The sequence below is a fragment of the Neolamprologus brichardi genome, chromosome 23 (assembly GCF_056152115.1).
Source record: "Neolamprologus brichardi isolate AB-2024 chromosome 23, ASM5615211v1, whole genome shotgun sequence".
NCBI lineage: Eukaryota > Metazoa > Chordata > Actinopteri > Cichliformes > Cichlidae > Neolamprologus > Neolamprologus brichardi.
Genome location: NC_142125.1, coordinates 14,944,689 through 14,963,637, shown reverse-complemented (window position 1 = coordinate 14,963,637; position 18,949 = coordinate 14,944,689).

The window sequence follows — 18,949 nt, the reverse complement described above, 5'->3', positions numbered from 1 at the left end:
AGGGGATGACTCAAAAATCAGCTGTTTGATTTCGTCAGATCTTTCTGAACTAATGTTGTGCTCAATGTCTGTCATATTTAAGTCAGTCTAATCTTGGAAGTTAAACCACTTGAACGTCAACACTGTGGTATTCCACCAGCTCCACCAGAGACAACTCTCTCTAACATGGAATAGATTATATGTGAAAATAACAATTTTTTTTTTTTTTTTTTAAAAAGGCTAATAGCAAACAAACAACAAATAAAACGAGGCTGGTAACGAAGATATCACTCCTTTTTCATCAGGAGTAAAAGATTAAAGAGCATTACTGTTACTGCCTCATCAAGAGCTGAGGAGAAGAAAATAATCTAATTTTAACCGGCTATCAATTTCAGTTTGCAGAGACAGCAGGAGCAAAATCAACAAGAAAGGGTTACAAAGAAGCCTGTCTAATTTCTCTGTTTTTCACCTTTACTTTCTTTCTCCTGGAAACCCTGTAATGTATGTGCCTCCAATATACTGACTTCAGCAGAACCGTGATTGGCTCCTTTGTGCCTGTCCTATCAGATGGGAGTTTAAAAAGAGAGGTCTCCCTCAGCCTTCAGACATCTATTCAGTCCTGCTCCTCTCCCCTCTGCTGTGCCAGGCCAACAGAATGAGAAGCTGCAGACAGACAGACGGACAGCAGCAGGCAGGTGGAGATGGGATGAAGCACACTCGAGAGTTTCTTGTTGATCACTATCTGACACACAGGCAGGGGAAGGCAATCAGCACAGCAACCAATTCTTACTTTTCTCCTGCAGCAGCGTTTTATCACAGCAAATTTTATCTGCACCTGATGCTTAGATACCCAAGGAGCTGAGGACATGGAAAGAGATTACCCAAAATATACAGCCTGGATGAGACTAGATACCAGCTGCTCACAATGCTCCATACATATGCTCAAAATGTATTTGTTTGTGTACAACAGACACATTTTCCTTCTTGACTGTCAGTATAACTTTGAAAAAAATGAATAACAGGAAATTTATTTTGTGCCTTCACCTAATTTTTTCCCAAGACTTTCCTAGAAAACCTTTTCCCCATTGGCTGCCATTCTAAAAGACATCTCTAAAACAGCTGCCTTCCAACAGCAAAGTCTAGAAAAATAGGTTTTAAGTAAGTAATGATATTCCAGAAAAGTTCATAGAGTGCAAAATGCAGAAGCAAAGCTTGCTCATGTGACAGCTGTGAGTCAGGGTTCAAATGATGTAAATCAGTAAATCAGTGTAACATAAACAAGCTAATGCTGACTAACATTTTTGCAACCATGTGCGATGAACTTGTGAACTTATTGCCTTTGAAATGGTTGCATCCAAGCCAGGGACCATGTAAAAGACCATTTACGATCTTCAGAGCAAATCTGGTGTATCAAAACAATAACACAACCATAAGTCTGGTATCAGTTTGCTGTTGAACAGGATCAGGCTGGTAATTACATTACTGTTTGTGGTATTGCGGAGATTAAGTGTGATAAATCTATATTCATTTGGCAAACCTGCTGCGAACTACATACACAGAAATTCACATTAACTATTTGTGTTAATATTCAAGCTGGGACATTATAGTTGGAATGAGAATTGATGTATTTACTGCATTATAGCAACTCAAATGCGACATTACATAAATGCTCAGCAACTTTTATATAAGAATTATCCAGAAAAACTCAGACTGGCTACAATCATTTGCAGACAAACTGGTGAAGGTTTGTGAATAATTGCTGTTTAATTTATAAAAGCAGAACTAATTAGCCAAGCTTTCTACTTTGTGTGAGTAGATGCTTAACCTTGTTGGGTTTAATTTTGCAAAGGAATGCTTAACTTAAAATTTCACTATGTTTTAACAAGCTCAGATAAAACTGAATGCCAGTGGCAAGCGTCTTTTTTCAAAGTCTGTAGGCTAATAGGCTATTCAATGGAACACAGAGGTACTTGACAAAGAATCCCACTACAAACATCGGCTGTCAGATGTCACTCGGTCACTATTATGGTAGATATCATAGCCATAAATATGTCCACAAACTACAATCTTTTAAAAGCACGGGAATATATGCAAAGGATTAAGTAAAAGTTTTGTTTAGGGATTTAATTTAAGAATTAAATTATTTAAAATGCAAATATGCATCAAAAATTATAACTGTTTGCTCATTTTTAGTGCAAATACTTTACTTTTGCTTGTTTGCAGGATAAAACAGTTTTTGTCTATGCATTTGCATGACCATGCCTGCTTTTTAAGGCATTTCTGCAGCAACCTTTAACTGGCTTGCAATGTGCTCTGGGAGTACTGGTCTGTTTTCTCTTAGTCCAAAGCAGGAGATGGGGATCAGAGGGTGAAAAGTCAGAGGGAGGACAGCTTGACAGATAGAGCCGGGGTGGTGGAAGGGTCAGCGCTGGGAGGGCCATTTCCTCGCTGATTTTTATCTGTCTATTAACACAATACACCACCTGGCAGCTATAAACACACATGAATAAGAACACGGTGAATGCATGCATGTTTTTCAAGGAACAAACTTGCAAGAGAAAGAGACTGCCTGATTGTGGATCATTTAAAAACTCACAAACAGCCATGCTTGCAAAATAATATAATTCAGTATGTTCTTTTTAAAGCACCATTCCAGGAACAGAGTCCCACATTAATCAAAATAACTTTGATGACAAACTTTAAAGGTAACGCTTTGTCCCAAGGAACCGTCTCTTTGATTGCATTTTCCTTTTATTCTTCAGTTTAATCAGAGGAGCCTTTTCAATAGAGAATTCAATTACTCCATACACCTGAACACACAATACTCTGGACCTCATTCAGAGTGGGTCATTGTTGGTCTAAGCATCAGCGTCTCTAATAGGAAATATTGATTCAAACTTCCTAGCCTTCTTTCAGTTCAGGCGCCAGCATGTGTTCTGGTCTGCAGCTGAACAGATCGGAGTCAAAAGTGAACGGGTGTTTATTTCATTTGGGCGTATTTCCCTGTGGACAGCCAACGCCTCTATGCAGTTTATTGCTTGGATTATCATCCTGGAAAAGCAATTAGTATGAAATGATCCCTTCAATTCATTACTATTGGGAGAGAGGGATGAGGATTCAGGGCAGAACACGCTAACCTTTCTATGTGGCTTGAATACCATTTGTAATGAAACCTGAAGCACTGAGAGCTGCTTAATGTTACACACTTAATAATCCTGACAAAGGTAACCGTGTCTCAGCAGCAGAGGATGTAAAGGAATCATAATGGCAAAAAATACTTAAAGGAATGAATGCCCTTTTGCAAGAGTGGTGGCATATTTTGTTAAAGGTCAACGCGGTAGAGTCGACTCCCAGAATAAACAGGAGTGCTCCATCCAGCTCTGGAAAAAAAGCAGCGTTCTTTGGACAGCACCAATTTCAAATTCAGCAGTCCAGCCAGAGCCAAGTGGAGTATATTCATCATGTCCAGGTCTAAAGCGAACAGCATCTACAAACGACTCCTGCACAGATCACTTCATAAATCTACTAAAGCGCACTTAATGAAGGTCTCCGATCCCAGGCACAGAGATTTACATACAAGTTATGACACCGAAGAAGGCTCCGAGTCGATGCTGTTATCTACTTTCATTTGGTTTTAGCTGGTGCAGAGGGCACTTTCTATCCAAGTCTCCATATGCCAAGTATATCAATTTAATATTACAGGCAAGAGACACTCACTGCAAGACCACACCATAAAAACCATTCAATAGATATTTACCGTCAATGGCTGTACTTCTATCGCAGTACTACTTACAGGATCGTGCGCACCCAATGCACTTTAAGTTCAGTTTTCATATGTGTTATATGATATTTATTTAAGAGTGGATAACAGATTTTCTCTTTAGGTTTTCACAGTTTTCTCTAAAAGCTAATTAAGATTTAATAGGTAGAATTTAATATTTACTTCAAAGCTGCAAGCAGAACCTCAGCGATATGGTATGATCAGAAAGTCAAGAGCATCTCTAAATAAGGTTTAAAAATGCATTCTTGGGGGGGATTTGTATTGTAATGTCCCCTGTCTGTGTGTTCACTCTGCTGCTTTGCAGCGCTGCAGACTTTTTGCTTGAATCAATCAATTCTCCCAGTTTTAAATTGTCTCTTAGTAAGTATACTTCTCTATACGGGGAAACAATAAAAAACTGCACTTGTCCACATGACAACACTACTAATACTAATACATGTGGTTTTTTACATTGGCACGCTTTAGGACATCTAAAAATTAGACTTTGAGAAACACTGCTGAATTTTATAAAGGCTTGTCTATGTTGGCAAATTTTTTGAGTTGACTGGGTAAATTTGCTTCAGGTGAGACCTGTTTATTCAATGTCAAAAATTCATTCTTGAAGCTTATTTTTCATTGACTTTTTTATTTCTTAATAAGGTCAGCCTAGTGATGTAGTTTACTTCCAGGGCATCAAGGACGAAACCATTTCAGCCCAAAAGTTTAAAGAAAAAATCCACTTATTACCTATTCTGACAGGCCTGGAGGGCTCCAGATCAGTTGAAGATGGTTGCACTAGCTGGCAACCATAAAATAAAAATTCTGGGAGCCCTGAAAAGTTGAAGAAAAATCAAGCAGATAAACAGAAGCAGCTAAAAAATGAACATCATATATTTAGAACAAAATTCCCAGTACAGATTAGAGGAGAGAAAATGAAACATACTAGAACAGAGCAGATATTAAACATTAAAGTCCTCATGGTGCTTCAAAACAAAAATATGAATACTGTATATTTTTTACTGCTTTTTAATGGCAAGTTCATCCCTCATAGTAACATAAAGAAATACAGTGTCATGTCTACATGAGAGCCTCCCTCTGTGTTTTCCATCTCGGAATAGAGGCACTCTACAGAGCATGTAGTCTTCTCTCTGTGTATATCTCTGTGTGTGTTTGTGTGTGTGTGTGTGTGCTGTCTACCTGCGTCTACCACTGAACCCATTGCAATGGGAGGGAGGAATCCGTGATCTCCCATCAAGCGCTCAGGAGAGCGCAGCCACGCAAGATTGATGACACCCTCCGGAAGAAACAAAAGATCTGCCGCCTGCGAGAACCGGCTTATGAGACCTGATAGACTCGTCTCTTAATAAACATCACTGATATGTCAGCCACAGCGTGTTTCACCCACAGCTGCATCGTGGAGGGTGCAGCGAGAAACTACACCCTTACTGTCACTGCACTCTCACAGTGAAAAGCCATAGTGGTTACAGCAGATGAGACAGGGGTAAAATACTAAACCACTAATATCACAAGTTTTTTTTTTTTCCATAGGGATTCTGGGGGGAATTATTAAGGAGTAAAAGAAAAAATGCCTCTCTGTCACAGCACTGCTTTAAGGCAGTTGACCTTAAAGCTCTTTTATTTAGAATTTCTAAATAAAATAACTATGACTTTTGGTTTCATAGTGGGTGTCCAGGATATCCAGGATACATCGGGTCCTAGGGAGGTGGTGCCAAGGAGAATAACATTTTATAGGTTTCCTTGTTAACAGGGATATTGCATTAGCCATGCCACTTTTTAGCATTCACCATTGATTTCAATTATTAAACCAACAACAGAAGAGAATTTCTAAAAAAAAAAAAAAGCTCCTGGCTACCTGTCAACACCGACCACCCAAAAAGCTGCTTTTTATGCAGTCATGTCAGCCTCAATCTCAATTGTATTTCTATCGCATATTCAAAGTAACAGAGCTGACCAAAGTGTTTTGCAAGTTAGTTAGTGGACAAGAGAAAAAACATAGAAAAATAAATACAATAAAATATAAGACTGTGAGATTTTACTTATGTTGAATAAGTCATATTATTCATCATACGTTTATTTTACATGTTTGTGTTTCCAAATCTATTATTTAAATCTTTAATTGTTTATATATGCGTGTATGGACCTGATGAATCTGCTTTTATGGTTCCGTCACATTTACCTGAGTCTAAGACCTAGCTTGTGATTGGCTACTTCCGTCACATGTTACTGTTTTGATTTAACTACATACCCAATGTGTACTCTTGTTATGGTTAGTGATAGCCAAAGCGGGGCTTTGCTGCCACTCCTGCTGCCCCTTTGTAAGCCAACTGTCAAAACTGGGGTGAACTACACCAAAAACTTAAACTAGCCATCATCACTTGGCATGGGTGTTCTGAACCACACTTGGGCTTTGTAAACTCAGCACAGCATCAGGCCATGAGTATTGATCATCCAATATCTAGCCATTATTTAAAAAAGTGCACCAACCGTAAGTCATGTTGGAAATCTTTCAGTGTTAATTTTGCAAACTGTACAAAGGTGCTATTTTATGTGTTTTATGGGGGAAAAAAATCCAGTTTTAGTTTTCTGTGAGAAAAACTGAACCATCTTAGTATTGTTTAATTTCATTGTCACTATAAAATCAAGACAATATTTACAAAAACTAAAATAAAAAGTGGGCTGTAAATAAAATGTTTTGCCATTTAGCTCCATTCAGTATTATCCCTTAAGGACTACCTTTATGCGTCCTGAGGGTGAAGTGCAGTGAATTTCAGCAGAATGGTATCAATAAGAAGTCAAGAGGCTTTCCGTAGATCAGCTCAACATTTCTTATTCTAAAATTGCAGATTTCCATACTTGCCTGGTTATGGTTTTCTAATAGGACCTTGAAACTAAACCACACATAATCAATACTCAGTAATCACTCTGTGAAATAGAATGTTTTATTTGAATGAATAAAACTGGAACCATTGCTGCTCCTACTGCTAAAAAGCTCTAAATAAATAGTGTTTTGCCCATGTATATAATTTCCACAGGGAAGAAGAAACTGAATGACATCTATACATACATGAGCAGCTTTCCTTTCTGAACTCTGCCACATTTATACACTCTGCTGTTTACAATATTCTGTATTCTTGCCGTAAAAAATGTTGTATCTGTCACAATTCTATCTCCCAGACCTTCCCTCAGTGCTGTATAATGCCTTGTTAAAGTCAGCCGTGTGTGAAATGGCGTTTTAAAATAAATGAAACTGAGCAGGAAAGTGAGGAGAGGGGGAATATTGCGATGTCAAGCTGACAGACAGGCAGTGAAAATGTAACAAGAGCTATCATCTTAAAGGAAACTGGATTAAATAAGAACCTAGGACCGTCGGTGCATCTCCAGCCCTGATATTGACATGTCTCCAGCTAGGGCCATTTTTCATTGTCTCATCAAGACAAAGCATTATGGGAGATCAATCTCCCCCTCTTGCATCAGATAGGCACATCCCGCTTAAAGTGCTGGGTGTTGGTTTTATTATTCCTGGTAATCCACTGAATGTTTTGGACACTGCGAGAACACCGCTGTCACACTAGCATGCCAAGAGGAAGCTTAATTTTAACCTGGAAGGATTCATAGCATCTGTTGTCGCCACACAACTGGATGTTAATCAATAAAATACTGCTGGAATCACTTTGCATTTACTTAGCCATCACGCTGGCCCTTTACTTGTAAAGGGTTGAGTCAATTTAGATAACAACTGTGAAAATCAAAGGCAAAAGCTTCACTTTTAACCACAAACGAATGGTTGTAAAATTCTTCTCTGTGTTGCAGCGCATGATAACAAATAACACACTGAAAATTGTGCCCAACGATGACACGAACATCTACATCATGCCTTTAAGCGCAAGTGTTTGTATATCTTTCAGGGTCATTAATTTTAAAAGTCAACCATTAACCTGTGGTAATGTGGGCTGAGAGATGTAGTAAAGCAGGTCTCTATAAAAACAAACACAGATTGCAGATGTGCCATCAGAGCACAGACACGGTCAAAACTGCTTAACAAGTCCAGCAGTCTGAATACTTGTTACACAAAAATTGCTCATTTTGCAGCTTTTAACTTAAATTTTAATCTTTCTTGAGCAGCTGGTCTGAATGAGGGTGATATCTGCATATGAATATGCAGAATCTGTAGGCAAGGGAAAATATTTTTGGTATTTGAGTTTCTTGGTTTCCCTTTACATTCCAAGTTCTATTGACCAATCAAATTTGATTAAGGTCTTGCATGCTTTTGCATGCAGGTGAACAGTCACTGTGGAGTGCAAAAGAAGCATGGCATTGCTGAAATCCCAGCCCATTGACAAATGTCTAATGGTAATCTGTATTTTATTTGTTTTTTTGATTCATTTGCATTATAAACAAAGGCCTGCAGATTAAACAGGAAGTCTTGGCCCAGATAGCCGATGCCTAACTGGAAGCCCTGAAAAATGGTCTGTTACTCCCAACGGCTTCCTAGATTGCATGTATTTTCAAATATGACAATTGAATTTACATTTATTTAATCAAATTAAACTGAATCTACAAAGTCATTTTAGTTAGTAATAGAATTTTTCCAATTCGATTTACCACGCTTAAATACTTAAACATTTCTTGTTATTGTGCAATGAAACCGCTGCATAATTTACTTAACCTCATTAAAGCTTAAATCCACAAAACCTGGGTTAGGGTTAAACTGCCTAATAGTCTTTAAGATAGAGTGTACAGGTTCCATCTCAACTAACAACAGCAAAGTCTACGTAAGCATTATTGAATCAGGAATATGTATCCAAACGTGATCTATAACAGCATAGCAGAGCTAATAATTGTTATTCATTTTGTGTGCAGACTTGTGATGGTATTTTGTTAGGTTTTGGTATTTACTTAAATAAAGACTTCATCAAAATTGAAGTTGATATTAGGAATAATAGTGGGAGTAACACTGTGATGCGCACTCACAGTTCACTTTATCCAGAGATGTCAGTGAAGTGCACAACAGCTCCGCCTGAAATCTGACTTTTACATCTCTCTCATGTATTTTTTGTTGGACAGTTCTGTACACTAACAACAAGAGGAGCATCTTTCTCAGCATTTAACAATGACAATGTTCAATGCTGGTAAAAGTATAAGTCACAGCAGAGGTGTACAAAATACTTGTAATAAACAGAACAAATACCACATAGCAACAGTAGCCAGTTTTGTAACAGAAAGACAGGTCCTTGTACGTTGTCCTGTGACAATAATACTCATGTGTGATTGGTTGATTTACTCCTTATGAGTTGGAAGATTTGAGCAGTTATATTTTTTATGATTACCAGAAAGACAGACAAGCTGTTCATAAGTATAAAAGTCTGTTTACTCATTGTCAGACAGCAATTAAATTATTTTGCATTATGAGCCCCAAGCAATGAAGTGAATAATTAAAATTTTTAAATAACAGCTTTTTGCAAGAACAATAAAGAGCGCAGCCGAGACAAAAACAAACTGCTGTGCTCTTCTGCCTGAGCTCTCCCTTAGTGAGTTCAGGGCTCTGTGATTTTACCTTCATGGCCCCGCAGGGAGTTAGGTACGAAGTCTTGGCTTTGCCTGTTGATTGCACTTTGACCGATCATTTCCTTGAAGTGCTCCAGAATGTCACATACAAAAAGCATTCTTCATTCAGTGCAGGGAAGCCAACGTCCACTGTGATCAAAGAGACATGAATGTATCTGGCACTCTCCCACAGAACCATAAGTCCTGAGTGTTTAGATTTCAGTGTCTATAACTATATTTGGCTGCATGTGTCAGAGAAAACACGCAAGCTCTCTCAAACTAATGTTTTCTTTGTGAAGGAAAAAAAAGAAAATGTATAAAGTTTATTTCCCAAAATACAGCAAAAAATAAAATAAAATCTTTGAAGCTTTTTTACCTTTTGAAAACATGTTTGACATTTCACACAATGGTAAGGAACAACAGCTAAAATCAGCAGAGATTTAGCGCAGTGCACCCGAGTCAAGAGCAAAAAGAGAACCTGATGTATCCTGCCCGAGGAGAAAATCAGACCCAGAGCTGTGTTTGCGAGGATTAAGATGTTTGACGACCAGGGCCCCCTGACCGAGGCGGTTTCTGACCACAAATAAACATCAGCCTCGGCGGGTCCCCGTGCTCTGGCCTCTGCACGGTCAGCAACAGGAGCGCATCAATCACAGCTGGAGTGGGGGCTCCCCAAGGCGGGTGCATTGAAAAAAAGCCTCAGCCAGCTGCCGCCCCAACCCTTCACTCATACAGTCATGCACACGCAAACACACACAGAAGCTTATTCTCCCAGCACAACACAAGTGTGATAGACACCCCATAGTGTGGCTGGAGCACACGCGAGGCTGAACAAAAAATGAAAAGAAAGAAGAAATGTAACACTGCAACAGAACTGTGATGTTTTTATTTAATAAAATACTTCATCTCTTTTGTTTACTTAAACTATCCAATAATTAAATGTAATTAAATTAATACTTTTCTGGTATTTAGCAAACAGTTTATTAAAAGTTGCTTTTAAATAGGTTTAAAAGCAATGGTAGTGGAAGTCCCATATTAAAAATCTTACTACTTTATGTGAAAAGCACAGTACTAACAGCTAAACAGGCTTAATGAATCAAAGCCTAGGCACTCATTGCACAGAAGGATGAATTTTAAATACTAACCCTATACTATTGGGATATTATTGTCAATGCTTTAGAACTTAGATGACATTTAATATCTAAGTTCAATCTTTATTTGGATTATTCACAGTGTAAGAGACAACAGCACAGTCCAAATCCTGAAGAGGCAGAAGAATACAAATATACATAACAAATGCATTTACATCTAATTTAATTAGATGTGACTAATTTAAAGTCACATTTAATCATAGATTAAAAGTAATTCATACAATGTCTGAACTAGAGGACATGATATGGTGCTATGGATGATCTACTAAAAATGCTCCATATTAAATAATTGCTGTGTTGTAAGATAAAATCTACTTTGCAAACTCTCGGTTATAGCAACGTTACATTGAATTTAACAATTTTAATTTGAATGGGAAGAAAATGCCTCAATATTGCACTGAAGTCCCTCTAATTGGTTACTGTTCTCAGTTACACTGTTGAGAGACAAAAGTGAACTCTACAACATATCAGTAAGTTAGTTCTATGTTAGCAGCCTGTATTATGTCCTTCATCTGCAGGTAATTATGTGGAATGATTTTGAATTTCTGCTGCTAACAATTCTGAATAACTGCACAACACTTTCACCAAGGTGAAAATACATTATGCAGTGGTAATAATCCACTGCTCATGTGGAAGCAGAATGAAATTATGCAGCTTGTAGTATTTACATGTGTATGTGATGTGTGTACCTGTGCGTGTGTTTGTGCGGATTAGTGCATTGTATTTAAAACAAATCCTCAAGCTAGCCACTAAATGTGTAATAAAGCTGGTTTGTGTGAAACATCAGTGTGTTTATCTGATATCAAAGTGCCTCTTGTGAATCAGGCGTTCGTTTATTTTGTGCGTTTTACAAAAAGGGATCTCATCATTTCGAGCAGCCGTTGCTCTTCTGCAGCAGCTGTACAATTGAATTGGATTTCCAACATTAAGGAACATTTTACCACATTAGGTTGAACACTTCCGCATGTTGTGATCAGGGAGCCGGTGTGTTTGTAGGCCATCAGCTCAGAAGATCATACTTAATCTGTTTCTTTTCCTGGAAAACAGTTGATATGATATGCTTTGATTTTGTCTCCCAGTTTTGTTTTTCAGTAACAAATCTTCACCTTAATTTCAGTCAACGTTGGCTTCTCCTCCCTCCCTGGTTAACATTGCCCCCTGCTGGAAGACAGCAGACTGAGCTTTTATTTTTAGCAAACTGAGCTGCAACTCAACATATCAACATACTATCTTTTTTTTTTCTGACAGATGTTCAAAGTCCAGAAAATGTAAGAAAATCGCCAGTCACTATTCTTCAAAGCTCAATGTGACATATTAAGTTGTCTCAGGTTTTTAAGCGTTGCATAGAAAAGAAAAGGAAGAAATTCATACACTAAAGAACCTGGGAGATTTGTCTTTCTTTTTTTTTTTGCTGTAAGAATGAACAGTTAACTGATAACATATAGATAATAAAGTCATTGTCAAAAACACTAAGGAAAGAAAACATTTTACAAGCAACAATGACATTTTTCTTTCTTTCTTTCTTTCTTTCTTTCTTTCTTCAAATTTCCAAAATAGGAAAAAACATTGAACAGAATAAAAACATTGGTAATATTTAAACATTAAAGACACATTATTGTGTGTGTTGTGTTTGTGAGGGAGTACTTGCACAGTTATATACAATTCAGAAATGGCAGGGAAAGGAAAAAAACAACAACAACAACAACAAAACCCCCGGAACATATACAAGAGAAACGGGGAAAGTACTTGGAATCACTCACACTATTTGAAAAAATAGAATTAAGTGTCCACAAAGGGCCCATATAGCATAACAGCAGGGTGAGGTTGGCCACTTCTGTTTCATCATGTCCCAACCAAGTCCTAATTTACGATGATTGATGTTATTTAGTTGTTATTTTCTTCATTTCAGAAATGTTTTCTTACATCAATGCTGTGGTCTTATGCATTATAGTAAAGACTCCTAATCGTATTAATAGCTTTGCTTTTTTCTACTTACATCAAAGTAATACCACATGTAAAAATTTCTGAATCCAAGATCCCTGCAAAGGATTATTAGCAAAGTGTCAAAAGTAAAAGCACTCATGCAGAAAAACGACTGCTTAAAAGACTGAGGTCACTGTGACCTCAGAATTGTATGCCACGGAACAAAGCCCAATGTTAGGAAATGTGTTTAATAGGTAAAATATAAGGAATTATGTGTTTGGATTGCTATTTCTGCTGTTTAGCTGAAGCTGAGCCACCAACCTTGACCTCTTTGTTTTTGTGTTTATTGAAAGTGCAAGACTAGGTCTTAACAGAAAGACAAAGGAGAATGCAAAGATAAAAGGGAGATAACAAGCTTAAGTTAAGGACAGAAGGTGTCTGGCTGAAAGAGCATAATTATGTATCTTACATTGCATGAAGGTCAGTGCGAAGCTTTGTGTAATGATAAAGGGGGAAAAGAAAGTCAGGTCACCAGCGTTTGAGTCTGAGCACAAATGAGGAAGTTGGTCCTGCTTTTGCTTTACAATAAATGGGATTAATTAAAATGACAAAATGTGGTGTGAAATGTAACACATAATGAAGTAAAGTTCCTTCTTTGTATACTCCGGTATATAATTTAGACTTGTTGCCAGGGGCACAAGTCAGTCTTTAGATTAGCAATGAATGTTACATTTTATTACTGGACTATCTCTTATCCATAAGATTTTAACTTTGTCATGTTAATGATTATGCACCTCCTCGATTTGTTGCACCAAATTCAATATGAACCAGGGCACTGCTGGAAAAAGCAAACCGATGTGGGTAAACAAGGAAAATGTATGCGAGGCATCACTAAATATTCGTATTTTCTGCTTTTTAAAAAAATGTTCTCAGCACAACTTTTTCCTGTTACGGCCTGCATATTATAAAAACGCCGAGGAAAAAAAAAAGAAGAGCAGTGGTGCCAGCAAATTAATGTGTGCTTCAATGTGCATAAACAGCAAAGCTCTATCATCGAAGTGCTGAATATTCATTTCCCAGGACGCAGCGTGAGCAAATTAAAACAGCTGACCTCATCTGTTGGATTGATTGATATCTGTCAAAAGTGGAAAAGCAGCCAGACGGAGCAAAGATTCACCTGACAGTGTTCAAAGCACCACTCGAGTCTTACAAGTACACACGGTACTGTAACTTTAAACGATATATTTCAATAAAACTGTGCTGGATGTTGGCTTTGGTTTGGAAAAGACAAATTTTCTGTACTAAAACTCCACATTGAACAAAGGCTCAGAATCCTGACCTACATGTGTGTTAGTGCATGATTTGTGTTATAATTGAAAGCTGGTTAGGGATGCATTAATTAGTCAAGGGTTCTCTCCTCCTCTGCCATTTGCAGCCATTATGAACACTGCCTTCACAAAGCTCTCCATGTAATTGATATTGTGAACAAAGATCATAAAATCTACCTAAATCAAATAAAAAATAGTTAATTGGTCGACATATTACATTCCAGAGTCCATTATGAAGAATTATATTATATTCCTTTTCTCTGGGAGGTAATTGAATTTCTAATAGAACATTTAGTTTTTGAAATGACCTTTTTCAATTAAGCCTCTTTTAATTGAAACTATATCTTTTTCAATCACTGGATGTCATTTAATTAAACTATATCAGAAATATATAGGACATGCTGGTTCTCAAATTGTTTCAATTTTTTTGACACTTAACTCTTTCTGGATTTTTGTGCCTTTGGCAAACTGCCATCTGATAAAATAATATTCACATCATCTTGTCATTAATATTAATTGCAGTAAAATGGGGATGTTACATTAAATCTCTAGTTACATTATAATATATTTATACTGTGATACAACTGTAGACTTATTACAATTTTAGACCTTATCAAAACGGTTAAAGGTGAAAAGAACAGATTGGACAAAGAAAGAGATGATACTAATGTAATAACAGGGTTATTAAATAAATAAGAGAAAGACAAATCTAGAGGTCACAGAAAAGACCGATATCCAAAAAAGAAAACATTTCTCAAAAAAAAAATAGACAATATGCAGCAAATATTTAAACACAAAAAGTGAAATTCTAAAGAAATTATTTAAAGTACAGCCATCAACTGGAAGATCCACATCAGCACACGCATCAATACCTTCTTGTCAAATAGTGTCAAATACAGTCAAACCTGAATGTGTCTAAAATGGGTATGAATGGGTGAATGCTGCCTGTAGCAAAAACACTTTGAGTGCTCAGTTAGAGAAGAAAAGTGCTGTATAAGCACCGGTCCATTCAATCCATTACACTGGATAAACAACAATGTTGTTATTGCACAGTAACTGTGATACAGTAGTGTATCATCAGCATACACGTGAAATTTTATATAATTGTTTATAAAATGCAGTCCAGAAGCAGCCAAGGCAGATCTCATATCCTGAAGGCCCAATGGCTGAAATATTTGGCTAAGAAACAAGTTGCAGTTTCATTATTTCCACAGATACCAGCATACCATCCCATTTGCTTAGTGCTGTAAAGCTTAGCTTATTAAGCAAAGTAACTTGCAGCACATTCCTTAATTGATATCTCTCAAGCAAAAACACAAAAGCATTGATTTACCAGCTTCTTAAATATGAATATTTGTTTGTTTCTCAGGTCTCTCTGAGGGTATGCTCATTATCTGGATTCTTTAGAGTCCAAAAGCACTGGTGGTCAAGGTTTTGAAATAAAAATCCAATATGTTATGCCGCATTATTGTAGATAAGGCTACACAACAGTATATAAGTAATATCTGTGCTTGAGCACTTGAGCCTAGAAATAGTGCCCAATGTACATTTCTACACTTTATTTATTTCAACAACCCTGCAAACTCTGGGCATCTTGCATGGTTGTCCTTTGTCGTCTTTGGTGTCCCTCAAGTATTAGCTTTAGGTGCTCTTTTATTCTAACTTTATTCACTATAACAGGCTCTGGAGACAGACAAGTCCCAGGTTTCCCCTTAAAATCTTGGTCTGTTTAATTAAAACAATACAATAAAACGACTGAACTAACATTTTTAACAGCTAAATTTTCACTTTTGCACATAAAAAATCCAAAATCCAATCAGGTCTTAAATCCTGTGGGTTGACTGACGGAAACTCTTCTGTCAAAATCTACTTTTAATACCTCAGTTGTTTGGTCTTAAGTTGTTAAGTTCTCTGATCATAAAAACAAAAATATATATATATTATTTGAATAATTTTTTCTTTATCAGTTAATTAATACTAAACAGACCTTTGACAAGATAATGTTACTTCACCAATGAAAGCAGCAAACAACAATTTTTCATTTTGATATGTGAATTATTCATTAATTTATTGGTAACTTTTATTGTTTAATGTATAAAACTAAAATAGGAATCTATCCATCTACAGCTTATGCCAACATCTTAAAAAAGGACAAACATTTATACATTTTTCTTAATATTGTTTAACTATTCAACAGTTAACCTTTAAGCTGCTTTTTAGTTTTCTAGATGAGCCAGTGAGCGGCAAGCTTTCCACTTTGTTGAATCTGTGAGGGGAGCACATATATTTAATGAAGTGTGTATTTTTTTTTTCTTTAAAAGAGAAAAACAAGACAGCACAATGAGAAATCCATCAGCCATAATAAGATTTGACAAACAATGTGCACACCTTGCCCATTGCTGTTGTTGCCCTGGAATATTTTTGTCTTTTACTCTCACCTTTCGGCGTTGCACCGTAATGCTCCACTGCTGTCTGCTTGCTTTCTTGCAGCAGCTGTCGTTGTCCCCCGCGCACCCACCTCCCTCCTCCCTTTTTCCCCCAACCCCCTCAAAATCACCTTTTCTTTTCGAATCAAATTCAACATCTGGAGGAGGAAAAAGTCCCCCGAACTGCTTTTGTTCTCTGCGTCAGAACAGATTTCAGGCTAGCTGAGGCACAATGTAGGACCGCTGTAATGATTTGTCCTAAATATGTTATATTTTAGCAGCAATGACCAACTAAGGAGAATTTTTTTTACACCTTCTGTTTTTATTTACATATTTAAAACAGAATTTATTTTTAAATAAATCACATTCAGTCTGCAAACAGAATCTTCATCATCTTGCTAAACATTTTCATCCGCATTCTCCTGACAGACGAGAAGATTTGAATATATATAAAATCTGTAATGATATCAGCATAAATACTTTGGTGTTTTCAGGCTCTGTTCAATAAAGGGACCAAACATTACAGTCGACACTGGATTATGTCAACTTGAGGCCAAACCTCAACTGCAAGCGGTGCAGATCTGTGACAGTATCTGACCAAAAGGGACTAATAAGTAGGGGAAAGAGACAAACATCAGGGCTGCACAGCCGAGCGGCGGTTGTTTGTTTCCAGGGTGTATCACCCCTCAGAACATGGGATGCCTTTACATGCAATGTGACAAGACTTCCTCTATTCTTGACTTCTGCTTCTGTGGCTGCTGGGTTGGAGGAGAGCAGGGTTAGGGTGTGTGGGGGGATTGGAGGGATAGAGTCGGTGGGCTCCTGGCAGTGGCCTTACAGAGGATTGTCTGACACAGCTTCCGCCTCTTCGCTCCACAAATGTGTGCCTGCAAGACAGCACGCAGCCATCTGCTGGATCCCCCACCATCACAACCATCGCCACCACCACACCCCAGACCCTCCATTCACCCACCCCCCGCCATCCGGATGCTGCTATAACCACTGACAACGCAACAAGCTAATTAGGAGATTTACTGCGCTAATTACACATGCACAGAAGTGTTGCTGGAGATTTCTATTTGGGGCTCAGCTCTGCGCACGATTTCCCCTCAATTAAAGGCAAATGTAGCATGTAAAACTGTGTGATTGTCTTTTACACCCCTGCGTGATGCTGATTCACAATGACACTCGACAGACAGCTGGAATGGCTGAGGGCCACCTGACTTCTGAGGGCTGTAAGAAAGAGATGCGCTCCAAGCCCCTGCAACCAAAGTGAGAAATGAGTTGTGCAGTGTGCCGAGGGAATGCCAGGCTGGAGATAACACCCACAATCCATAACATTGTGGTCTACTTTCTCTGTCAATTAAGAGACAAGCAACAAGATGACTACAAAGGCAACAACAAGCCTACAGAATGGAACAGCAGCCCAACGCACCCAGCAGTTTCCTTTGATATCAAAGTCAGGTTTACTGCAAAGCTTTTCAAAAGTTGCATTGAGCCCCAAAGGAGGAAAAGAACAGTTATCAAATTTATTCTCTGTAACTGAAAAGGCAATGTTATTTTGAGCAATCCTCCCCAGAAAAACCATCAAAAATATTTCACCCAAATACTAAATAAAGAGTTTTATATTGCTATATTCCACCGTGAACTTACTCAAGGTAAAGCGATCCTCTTAAAATATCCTCCGATAAGCAGACAATGTCATGTACGGTTGCTACATCTGCAGAGTTATCTTCAAACTTGTTATCAGAGAGGTGCCTATTAGCACTCTCAGCAGATAGAGAGCCTTATTAGCATTCAGTCAGAGTTGCGTCTGTCCTGATTAATTTAAGACTAATTTTCACTCTCAAAATTAAAGTTTTCTTGCTCAGAGATAGATTAAAAGATTAAAATATTCTTAAACTCTCTCACATCTGTCTATTTATTATGGAGCTCAAGAAAGTTAGCTTAGCTTAGCACAAATACTGAAAGCAGGGATAAAATGCAAAAATCCCCCTGTCAGCAACAATAACTGTAACTGACACATTCTATATTTTGTTAATGCTGGACCAAAAACAAATGTATTCTACTGGTGTTTTTGCATGTTGGATATGTATCTTATACACCGATTCCAGGAAATATGCATGCATTGTTAAGTCTCACGTCAAAAGCAATTGTCTTACTGATCCTTTTTTAATAATGTACAGCCACAGAAATGAAAGTGTACACAGCTGTGTTTCAAATTTTGTCAGGTACAAAGTTTAGTTTGCTTTAGGCAGTTCGGGCTCGCTGCCTGACACTTTCTGTTGATACAGAACGGCTGTCTGTATATGCCAAAGAATACAGTAGAGATAATAAGCATTCTAGAGCCAACCAGATTTGTTTTACCAGTCATAGTGCATATATGTTATATGTGCTACATGTAGACTTTGTTCATTCAGTTTATTTATTACTTTTGCAACTTTTTGTTTGCATTTTAATTTTAAAATTTTTGGCTCAAGATTTCATTTGGTTTATTTTTAAAATTATTGCACATCCATAGCATCAGCACAAATATCACTTGCATTAATTTTTTACCTATTAAAGCCATTTTTTACAGCAATTTTTAGAGGCCCAAATAATTGGACAAACCAACAGCGTTTTAATATATGATTGTTTGATGAAGATCATCTATCTATCTATCTATCTATCTATCTATCTATCTATCTATCTATCTAGCCAGTAGACCTATAAATGGTGTATGGTGTCCTATAAATGCCCTCAAAAGCACCAAGATAATGAACACATTCAAGAAGTCCAGTTCAGTGACTCAGATTTGCAAAAGTGAAGCCTAGGTGA